The sequence below is a fragment of the Haliotis cracherodii genome, unplaced genomic scaffold, assembly GCF_022045235.1.
Source record: "Haliotis cracherodii isolate W230 unplaced genomic scaffold, xgHalCrac1.p SCAF_11, whole genome shotgun sequence".
Classification (NCBI taxonomy): Eukaryota; Metazoa; Mollusca; class Gastropoda; order Lepetellida; family Haliotidae; genus Haliotis; species Haliotis cracherodii.
In genome coordinates, this window is record NW_027266266.1 from 464193 (window position 1) to 476779 (window position 12587).

Consider the following 12587-nt stretch of genomic DNA (forward strand, 5'->3'; position numbering starts at 1 on the left):
CGGCACTAGAACATTAAAAGAGAATTCTGTCATCGTCCATGGTGAACGGAAGTTTATATAGCACACTGGCGTCTAAATATAGTAACTTCATGACGAGTGAGTGAGTGAGTGAGTTTTTACGTCGCTTTTAGCAATATTCCAGCAATATCACAGCGGGGGACACCAGAAATGGGCTTCCCCCTTTGTACCCATGTGGGGAATCCAACTCGGGTCTTTGGTGTGACGAGCGAACGCTTTAACCATCAGGCTACTTCACCTCCCCTATGGCCGAATATGCGACGGAGGCTTCAGACAAAACACAGCAAACAGTTCTGCAATCCTTCCCACCAACTGCGGGCGAGCTGGACAAACACCGGAAGTACATAATCCTTGCTTGTCTCGTTGTGTACCTTGAGGTGACGATGGTGAAGCAAGTCCTCCAAACAAACATCCCAACACGAAGCACACACTGTCAGGGATTAGTGCTAGACTTGTTAATTCTTTACCGACTTCCCACGCTGCCCGACAGACCTCAGAAAGACCTGGTGGAAGGTATCAGCCAGACGCGGAGACTTGTACCAGGAACATACAGCAGCATGAACAGGATACCAGTCGTAGTGGCCGCCGCCATGTTGGCAATGTTGGCGCTGGGTAAGTAACCTGCCAGAGATATACACCGTTGTGTGAGATGCTACCCGCAGTAATGAATCAAGTCGAATGTTTACCTATATGTTGTATCAGATACAACAACGCCATTATTAATATTGAACCATTCACTAGAACTATCCATTTTTAAAACACACAGCGACATTAAAGTCACTTTCACTCGTCGTCTGTGACTTACTCTTATGTCTTTCACCTCTGGGCTCTGAATCCTAAAAACATGTTCAATCCCCTCATGTGCTGGATGCCAAAACTGTATAAAAATACCCTCAAAGAGATACGCACTCTTACAGAACGAAGGGCATCATGCAGTAGGAATGTCAATACCAGGTATTAGAAGACAGATCCTACACAAGATCGTTTATGTCTTTAAAACCTTACACCAAAACGCATCCTATAGTTTAAACATGCATCAAAACGAAGCGTCACACACGTGCGTAGGATGCTGTTCCTGATTTTGGCACTTTCAAAGAAGGTCTATTAATCTCTGTGGACCATTATTTCTGTCAATCCTATTGATTCTGCTCATCATACAGTTGTGATTTATTTTGATTTCATTCATTTTTTGTGTATGAACTGGACGATGCGGCGTCTGCAACGTGAGGCGCGTCTACCGTGTGGAAAGTCGGTGTGCAGTGGCCGATACCTTGAATGTGTCACACTCTGTGACTAGCAGTGTATGGAACGGGTACCAACAAACCCACAATGTTGACGATCCACCCCGTTCACGGCGTCCCATGTCATCGACAAGAGTACAGGATCGATTGATCCCAAACCAAGCTCTACGAAATCGAGCTCAGACAGGGAATCATTACGAGTTACGGGAAACACGATGAGAAGGCGTGTCAATGCATGTCATCTCCGTGCTTCTGGAGTACGAGTTACGTGAAACACGATTAGAAGGCGTGTCAATGCATGTCATCTCCGTGCTTCTGGAGTACGAGTTACGGGAAACACGATTAGAAGGCGTGTCAATGCATGTCATCTCCGTGCTTCTGGAGTACGAGTTACGGGAAACACGATTAGAAGGCGTGTCAATGCATGTCATCTCCGTGCTTCTGGAGTACGAGTTACGTGAAACACGATTAGAAGGCGTGTCAATGCATGTCATCTCCGTGCTTCTGGAGTACGAGTTACGGGAAACACGATTAGAAGGCGTGTCAATGCATGTCATCTCCGTGCTTCTGAAGTACGGGTTACGTGAAACACGATTAGAAGGCGTGTCAATGCATGTCATCTCCGTGCTTCTGGAGTACGAGTTACGGGAAACACGATTAGAAGGCGTGTCAATGCATGTCATCTCCGTGCTCGACGGCCACGTGTTGTGCCGCCCCTTACACATTTTCATATTGCCAACAGACGTCGATGGTGTGCACGACGTCGAAACTTGGGTAATCGTTGCTGGTCCCGTGTCATGTTTTAAGATGAGTCCCGATTCACTTTGTATTTCCTTTGTAGGCGTGGTCGCATCTGGCGACGTCCAAATGAACGCCAAACCAATGTCAATCTGAGACCTCATGACAAATGTGGCGGTGGATCGGCTATGGTGTGGGGTGGCATCAGTATTCAATAGAATGTCATGGCCAGCAATGAGCCCAGACCTTTCCCCCATTGAACACGTCTGGGACATGATAGGGAGACATGTGCGTTAACGTCATAGGCCGCCGACCACGTTGACTGAACTTGGCCAGGCGCTGCCAGAGGAGTGGGTCAAACTCCCTTAAAAATAATCGCCATCGGGAGACTCATACGCAGTGTGCCTCGACGAGTGAATGATTGCTTGACAAACCGTGGCCGTATCTACTGCCATACTTCACTTACCGGTTGTCATGTTACCTAGGAAGCCACAATACATCAGTACACATCGACTTGAAGCCACAATACATCAGTACACATCGACTTGAAGCCACAATACATCAGTACACATCGACTTGAAGCCACAATACATCAGTACACATCGACTTGAAGCCACAATTCATGAGTACACATCGACTTGAAGCCACAATACATCGGTACACATCGACTTGAAGCCACAATACATCAGTACACATCGACTTGAAGCCACAATACATCAGTACACATCGACTTGAAGCCACAATACATCAGTACACATCGACTTGAAGCCACAATACTAGTACATCAGTAAACATCGACTTGAAGCCACAATTCATCGGTAAACATCGACTTGAAGCCACAATACATCAGTACACATCGACTTGAAGTCACAATACTAGTACATCAGTAAACATCGACTTGAAGCCACAATTCATCGGTAAACATCGACTTGAAGCCACAATACATCAGTACACATCGACTTGAAGTCACAATACTAGTACATCAGTAAACATCGACTTGAAGCCACAATTCATCGGTAAACATCGACTTGAAGCCACAATTCATCGGTAAACATCGACTTGGAGCCACAATACATCAGTACACATCGACTTGAAGCCACAATACTAGTACATCAGTAAACATCGACTTGAAGCCACAATACATCGGTACATATCGACTTGAAGCCACAATACTAGTACATCAGTACACATCGACTTGAAGCCACAATACATCAGTACACATCGACTTGAAGCCACAATACTAGTACATCAGTAAACATCGACTTGAAGCCACAATACATCAGGACACATCGACTTGAAGCCACAATACTAGTACATCAGTAAACATCGACTTGAAGCCACAATTCATCGGTAAACATCGACTTGAAGCCACAATTCATCGGTAAACATCGACTTGAAGCCACAATACATCAGTACACATCGACTTGAAGCCACAATACTAGTACATCAGTAAACATCGACTTGAAGCCACAATTCATCGGTAAACATCGACTTGAAGCCACAATTCATCGGTAAACATCGACTTGAAGCCACAATACATCAGTACACATCGACTTGAAGCCACAATACTAGTACATCAGTAAACATCGACTTGAAGCCACAATTCATCGGTAAACATCGACTTGATGCCACAATACATCGGTAAACATCGACTTGAAGCCACAATACAATACCATTCACCCGATGAAGGAACAAGAAGGACATTTCAAATTTGATGCTACATGATCAGTGACCAAACTTATGTCCGATGCATTTCCTATTTTGACTTGCAGCCATGATAAGGTAAACACTTGACTTGCCTTTGGATGTGTTTGTGACGGGTGCCACCGATGGGGTAGGGTACCCTCACCTTCTCGCGGACACCTGGTATCATCAATATTTGATAGTGCTTCATAAACACATGTACTCTGCTTATAGTTAATTTTTGTTGTCGCATTTAATTACCTGAATGAAAATATGTGGAATTAAGTCTGGTCACGTGACAGACCGTGTCCGTGTTGCAAAACCATCGCGCTCTTTTATTTTTTTTAGTTTCCTTCCTTAGGTTCGACACAACCCTGTGGCAATGGGTTCCAAATCCACATCTGCCCTTGTTAGGAGTCTATCGTGTTTGTGTCAACACATGCTCATCACAGTGGGGCGGGTCTAACACCTGCATCAGCTCTCACACAAAACGGACCACTACAAAACTACCATACCCCTCATTGCAATGCCCGATTTACTGGCGTTGTATTGTTGATACAAGTCGGTGTCTACTGGCGCTGTAGAATTAATTCAAAGCGCCTTAAATGGTGTTGTATTGTGACTAAAAGTCGGCGTTATTGACTTGTGGCTACTATAACTTGTAAACCTATCTGGAGGGGTAAATGGTGTGACATACCCTGTGTGTGAGCCTATGTACCCCGAGCCGTCAAGGCTCACCCACAGGAAACATCACACCTGACAGCTCGGGGTACATAGGCTCTCACACAGGGTACATCACACCTGACGGCTCGGGGTACATAGGCTCACACACAGGGTACATCACACCTGACGGCTCGGGGTACATAGGCTCACACACAGGGTACATCACACCTGACGGCTCAGGGTACATAGGCTCACACACAGGGTACATCACACCTGACGGCTCGGGGTACATAGGCTCACACACAGGGTACATCACACCTGACGGCTCAGGGTACATAGGCACACACACAGGGTACATCACACCTGACGGCTCGGGGTACATAGGCTCACACACAGGGTACATCACACCTGACGGCTAGGGGTACATAGGCTCACACACAGGGTACATCACACCTGACGGCTCAGGGTACATAGGCTCACACACAGGGTACATCACACCTGACGGCTCAGGGTACATAGGCTCACACACAGGGTACATCACACCTGACGGCTAGGGGTACATAGGCTCACACACAGGGTACATCACACCTGACGGCTAGGGGTACATAGGCTCACACACAGGGTACATCACACCTGACGGCTCAGGGTACATAGGCTCTCACACAGGGTACATCACACCTGACGGCTCGGGGTACATAGGCTCACACACAGGGTACATCACACCTGACGGCTCGGGGTACATAGGCTCACACACAGGGTACATCACATCTGACGGCTCGGGGTACATAGGCACATACACAGGGTACATCACACCATATGCTCAGAGGGTCTGGTTCCTTCATTCAGATTCGAAATATATGTCCGAAGTTTCACTGAGTATATTCAGTAATTTTGACATCTAACAGAGTTACTTCCCTTTACCCAATGCATTCGGATAAATATTGGTTCATTTCAGCGAGATAAGCCAGTTACCTGAGGTGTGTTACGATTTATTTCCAAGCGGGGTATAGAGCTGCCTACATGGAAAATAATTGCCTGCTCCTTAACCAGTCAGATGCTAGTATTTTAAGGTGAAGTTAGATAACAGATTATGTTTACTGGCGTTGTATTGTGCCTACAGGTCGATGTTTAATAACGGTGTATTAAGCCTACAGGTCGATGTTTTATAATGGTGTATTGTGCCTACAAGTCGATGTTTAATGATGTTGTATTGTGCCTACAGGTCGATGTTTACTGGCGTTGTATTGTGCCTACAAGTCGATGTTTACTGGCATTGTATTGTGCCTACAAGTCGATGTTTACTGGCGTTGTATTGTGCCTACAAGTCGATGTTTAATAATGGTGTATTGTGCCTACAGGTCGATGTTTACTGGCGGTGTATTGTGCATACAAGTCGATGTTTAATAATGGTGTATTGTGCCTACAAGTCGATGTTTACTGGCGTTGTAGTGTGCCTACAAGTCGATGTTTACTGGCATTGTATTGTGCCTACAAGTCGATGTTTACTGGCGTTGTATTGTGCCTACAAGTCGATGTTTAATAATGGTGTATTGTGCCTACAAGTCGATGTTTACTGGCATTGTATTGTGCCTACAAGTCGATGTTTACTGGCGTTGTATTGTGCCTACAAGTCGATGTTTAATAATGGTGTATTGTGCATACAAGTCGATGTTTACTGGCGTTGTATTGTGCCTACAGGTCGATGTTTAATAACGGTGTATTGTGCCTACAAGTCGATGTTTAATAATGGTGTATTGTGCCTACAAGTCGATGTTTACTGGCGTTGTATTGTGCCTACAAGTCGATGTTTACTGGCATTGTATTGTGCATACAAGTCGATGTTTAATAATGGTGTATTGTGCCTACAGGTCGATGTTTACTGGCATTGTATTGTGCCTACAAGTCGATGTTTACTGACATTGTATTGTGCCTACAAGTCGATGTTTACTGGCGTTGTATTGTGCCTACAGGTCGATGTTTAATAACGGTGTATTGTGCCTACAAGTCGATGTTTAATAACGGTGTATTGTGCCTACAAGTGGATGTTTACTGGCATTGTATTGTGCCTACAAGTCGATGTTTACTGGCGTTGTATTGTGCCTACAGGTCGATGTTTAATAATGGTGTATTGTGCCTACAGGTCGATGTTTAATAACGGTGTATTGTGCCTACAAGTGGATGTTTACTGGCATTGTATTGTGCCTACAGGTCGATGTTTACTGGCATTGTATTGTGCCTACAAGTCGATGTTTACTGGCGTTGTATTGTGCCCACAGGTCCATGTTTACTGGTGTTGTTTTGAGGCTACAAATGCGATGTTTTCTGATGCTGTGTTTTTGCAGCGAGTGGACGCCGGACTGTCAGGAAGTCAGTCTACAAGCACTGGTGCGAGGACCTCGAGGACGGCATGTACATCAGCGACTGCACCACCTTCTACCGATGTGTCAACGAGACTACGGAGTACCTGCCGTGTCCTAGCAACCTTGTGGCCAACGAGAAACACATGTGGTGTGACTAGTAAGTGACCAAGTGTGGCCGAGTGTGTGGTGACAAGTAAGTGACCAAGTGTGGCCGAGTGTGTGGTGACAAGTAAGTGACCAAGTGTTGGGGAGTGTGTGGTGACAAGTAAGTGTACCAAGTGTTGGGGAGTGTGTGGTGACAAGTAAGTGATCAAGTGTAGCCGAGTGTGTGGTGACAAGTAAGTGACCAAGTGTTGGGGAGTGTGTGATGACAAGTAGGTGACCAAGTGTGGCCGAGTTTGTGGTGACAAGTAAGTGACCAAGTGTTGGGGAGTGTGTGATGACAAGTAAGTGTACCAAGTGTTGGGGAGTGTGTGGTGACAAGTAAGTGATCAAGTGTAGCCGAGTGTGTGGTGACAAGTAAGTGACCAAGTGTTGGGGAGTGTGTGATGACAAGTAGGTGACCAAGTGTGGCCGAGTGTGTGGTGACAAGTAAGTGACCAAGTGTTGGGGAGTGTGTGGTGACAAGTAAGTGACCAAGTGTTGGGGAGCGTGTGGTGACAAGTAAGTGTACCAAGTGTGGCCGAGTGTGTGGTGACAAGTAAGTGACCAAGTGTTGGGGAGTGTGTGATGACAAGTAGGTGACCAAGTGTGGCCGAGTGTGTGGTGACAAGTAAGTGACCAAGTGTTGGGGAGTGTGTGGTGACAAGTAAGTGACCAAGTGTTGGGGAGTGTGTGGTGACAAGTAAGTGACCAAGTGTTTGGGAGCGTGTGATGAGAAGTAGGTGACCAAGTGTTGGGGAGTGTGTGGTGACAAGTAAGTGACCAAGTGTTTGGGAGCGTGTGATGAGAAGTAGGTGACCAAGTGTTGGGGAGCGTGTGGTGACAAGTAGGTGACCAAGTGTTGGGGAGCGTGTGGTGACAAGTAAGTGACCAAATGTTGGGGAGTGTGTGGTGACAAGTAAGTGACCAAGTGTTGGGGAGTGTGTGGTGACAAGTAAGTGACCAAGTGTTGGGGAGTGTGTGGTGACAAGTAAGTGACCAAGTGTTGGGGAGCGTGTGGTGACAAGTAGGTGACCAAGTGTTGGGGAGTGTGTGGTGACAAGTAAGTGACCAAGTGTTGGGGAGTGTGTGATGACAAGTAGGTGACCAAGTGTGGCCGAGTTTGTGGTGACAAGTAAGTGACCAAGTGTTGGGGAGTGTGTGATGACAAGTAAGTGTACCAAGTGTTGGGGAGTGTGTGGTGACAAGTAAGTGATCAAGTGTAGCCGAGTGTGTGGTGACAAGTAAGTGACCAAGTGTTGGGGAGTGTGTGATGACAAGTAGGTGACCAAGTGTGGCCGAGTGTGTGGTGACAAGTAAGTGACCAAGTGTTGGGGAGTGTGTGGTGACAAGTAAGTGACCAAGTGTTGGGGAGCGTGTGGTGACAAGTAAGTGTACCAAGTGTGGCCGAGTGTGTGGTGACAAGTAAGTGACCAAGTGTTGGGGAGTGTGTGATGACAAGTAGGTGACCAAGTGTGGCCGAGTGTGTGGTGACAAGTAAGTGACCAAGTGTTGGGGAGTGTGTGGTGACAAGTAAGTGACCAAGTGTTGGGGAGTGTGTGGTGACAAGTAAGTGACCAAGTGTTTGGGAGCGTGTGATGAGAAGTAGGTGACCAAGTGTTGGGGAGTGTGTGGTGACAAGTAGGTGACCAAGTGTTGGGGAGTGTGTGGTGACAAGTAAGTGACCAAGTGTTGGGGAGCGTGTGGTGACAAGTAGGTGACCAAGTGTTGGGGAGCGTGTGGTGAGAAGTAAGTGACCAAGTGTTGGGGAGTGTGTGGTGACAAGTAAGTGACCAAGTGTTGGGGAGCGTGTGGTGACAAGTAAGTGACCAAGTGTTGGGGAGTGTGTGGTGACAAGTAGGTGACCAAGTGTTGGGGAGTGTGTGGTGACAAGTAGGTGACCAAGTGTTGGGGAGCGTGTGGTGACAAGTAGGTGACCAAGTGTTGGGGAGCGTGTGGTGACAAGTAAGTGACCAAGTGTTGGGGAGTGTGTGGTGACAAGTAAGTGACCAAGTGTTGGGGAGCGTGTGGTGACAAGTAAGTGACCAAGTGTTGGGGAGTGTGTGGTGACAAGTAAGTGACCAAGTGTTGGGGAGCGTGTGGTGACAAGTAAGTGACCAAGTGTTTGGGAGCGTGTGGTGACAAGTAAGTGACCAAGTGTTTGGGAGTGTGTGGTGACAAGTAAGTGACCAAATGTGGGCTGTGTTCAGCCCAAAAGTTTTCACACAGTGAAATTGAAACAAATTGTAAACCAACACAGAAAAAATGTCAAGCAGCGAAATATTGTAAGAAACAAAGCTACCTTTTTGTAGATTACACGTGCTAGATGATTAGTTAGCATTTCTTCACTATTCTGATTTTCCTAGCAAGGATTTAGTGAAACCCCCGTGCGGCACCGCCCCGAACTGCACCGGCATGGACGGCAACTACCCCGACTACGCCAGGAAGTGCCAGTACTACTTCACGTGTCTCCATGACGACTTCTACGGCTACACAAGATGCGCAGCTAGTAAGTTGTACACATGTCAGCCACAGGTGAAGGCGCGATGAGCGGAATTGTACCCATATGAGGATGACGAGCGAACGCTTTAACCACCAGGCTATCCCACCGCCCCTCACTTCTTGTGAATATGGTTCAAGCAGATGCACGTATGGTATCTGTTAACTTAAGGTAAACATGAGGCGGCCGGTTCACATGTTGTCGTTTGTTTGTCTGATGCCTAACGCCGCACTCAGCAATATTCCAGCTATATGACGCCGGTCTGTAAATCGTCGAATATGGACAAGATATTCAAGTGATTCATATCATGCGCATCCATCCACGCTATGAGTCGATGACTGTGTTTAACACATAGATTGCATACCACATTCTACCCTGACATTGAAGAATGGTTCTGATTGGTTGAAAAGAGGCATCCTATTTCCTGCTGATACCTCTTTTAATTTAAGCCTTTAAAACATGGTGTGCATGAAAACATCGATGTTTGACGCATATAACAATGGCTGTCGGTAACCCATGAGTAGAGTGTAGACGTTCAATATCAGAGCAGCAGCTCACCAAACATGATGCGATCTATTTCAGAACTCACACAATTCAGTAAAACACACACTGACCACCGTCACGGCCACACCGTCATCGGTCACAACAGTGTCACTCGTGTGGTCTGCAACTTAAATTCTACCAGGTCAAAGTTCAGGGTGGAGAGATATTCATTCGCAGTGTACATGTATTTCTGTTGAGGAATTATTTCAAATGAACTGCTACATAAGTACAACTTCAAATAACTAAAATCGGGTTATTTAATAAATTAACTCAGAGAAATATACTCGTTATCATATTTTCACTCATCCGTCACTCCTTCAATGGGAGATGTCATGTTGATTGCCAAGAACTAACTTGGTTGAGTCGAAGCAGTGCAAATATGCAACCGGTTGCGATGATATTAATGCATTTATCTTTAAAGGGTTCTTTGACAATTTCGTTTTGAAAAAAACGAGATTTTTGAACCGTTATTATGAACTAGTGAAGACTATGAATATTTTCATCTTGAACTTAAGTTCTATTGGCTACGTTCATATCGACCTGTGACCCCTTTTCGGAGTGAACTAAGTTAACGCACATAAATACACTTCAAACAGCGCGCTAAAGCACTAAGCCCCAAATTTAAAATAAGAGGAACCTAATCTACTTTGGGACTACTTCAAATTTTAAAACACAGTAGTATACCTTCTAGTCCCCCCTTCCCCCCCCCCCCCCCCCCCCCAACCCTCCCCACACAGCCCCCACGTCGTGTGTACACAGATGGGGTCAATCCATGTCGAGTCACCTGCAAACAGAGAGCTCATCTGGGATGCTCCCCATTTATGCAAACATCAGGTCAACTGTTAACATTTGGAGATGGATTCCACCAGTAAGCATGCAATATGTGAGACTGGCTTGGAGAAATTACATAAACATTATGATTAAAAACTAAAATTAAGGACGAATATTACATGAATATGTACAGCATACATGTAGGTGTGAACGTACTGCTGGTGCTGCTTCATGTATTCTCACACCACACACACTGAGACCTTCATGTATTCTCACATCAAACACAGTGAGACTTTCATGTATTCTCACATCACACACAGTGAGACTTTCATGTATTCTCACATCACACACAGTGAGACATTCATGTATTCTCACATCACACACAGTTAGACATTCATGTATTATCACATCACACACACTGAGACCTTCGTGTATTCTCACATCACACACATTGAGACCTTCATGTATTCTCACATCACACACAGTGAGACTTTCATGTATTCTCACATCACACACAGTGAGACATTCATGTATTCTCACATCACACACAGTTAGACATTCATGTATTCTCACATCACACACAGTGAGACATTCATGTATTCTAACATCACACACAGTTAGACCTTCATGTATTCTCACATCACACACAGTGAGACATTCATGTATTCTCACATCACAGACAGTAAGACATTCATGTATTCTCACATCACACACAGTTAGACATTCATGTATTATCACATCACACACACTGAGACCTTCGTGTATTCTCACATCACACACATTGAGACCTTCATGTATTCTCACATCACACACAGTGAGACTTTCATGTATTCTCACATCACACACAGTAAGACATTCATGTATTCTCACATCACACACAGTTAGACATTCATGTATTCTCACATCACACACATTGAGACTTTCATGTATTCTAACATCACACACAGTTAGACCTTCATGTATTCTCACATCACACACAGTGAGACATTCATGTATTCTCACATCACACACAGTGAGACATTCACGTATTCTCACATCACACACAGTGAGATCTTCATGCATTCGCACATCACACACACTGAGACATTCATGTATTCTCACATCACACACATTGAGACATTCATGTATTCTCACATCACACACAGTGAGATCTTCATGCATTCTCACATCACACACACTGAGACATTCATGTATTCTCACATCACACACAGCGAGACATTCATGTATTCTCACATCACACACACTGAGACATTCATGTATTCTCACATCACATACACTGAGACATTCATGTATTCTCACATCACACACAGTGAGACATTCATGTATTCTCACATCACACACAGTGAGACATTCATGTATTCTCACATCACACACAGTGAGACATTCATGTATTCTCACATCACACAGAGTGAGACATTCATGTATTCTCACATCACACACAGTGAGACCTTCGTGTATTCTCACATCATACACACTGAGACCGTGAATTCTCACATCACACACAGTGAGACATTCATGTATTCTCACATCACACACAGTGAGACTTTCATGTATTCTCACATCACACACACTGAGACATTCACGTATTCTCACATCACACACATTGAGACATTCATGTATTCTCACATCACACACAGTGAGACTTTCATGTATTCTCACATCACACATACTGAGACCTTCGTGTATTCTCACATCACAGACAGTGAGCAGGTAATGTTTTGTGTTGACAGATTTGCTTTTTAACCCCGAGAAGAACAACTGTGATTGGCCGTGGCTGGTCAAGCCTCCATGTGGGACGGCCCAAGGGAACGTGTGGCCAGATGGGAGGCCACAACCCCACGGCAAGTAGGGTCAGGTCGCACCCCACGGGAAGGAGGAGTCAGGTCGCACCCCACGGGAGGGAGGGGTCAGGCTTCATCTATGAGATGA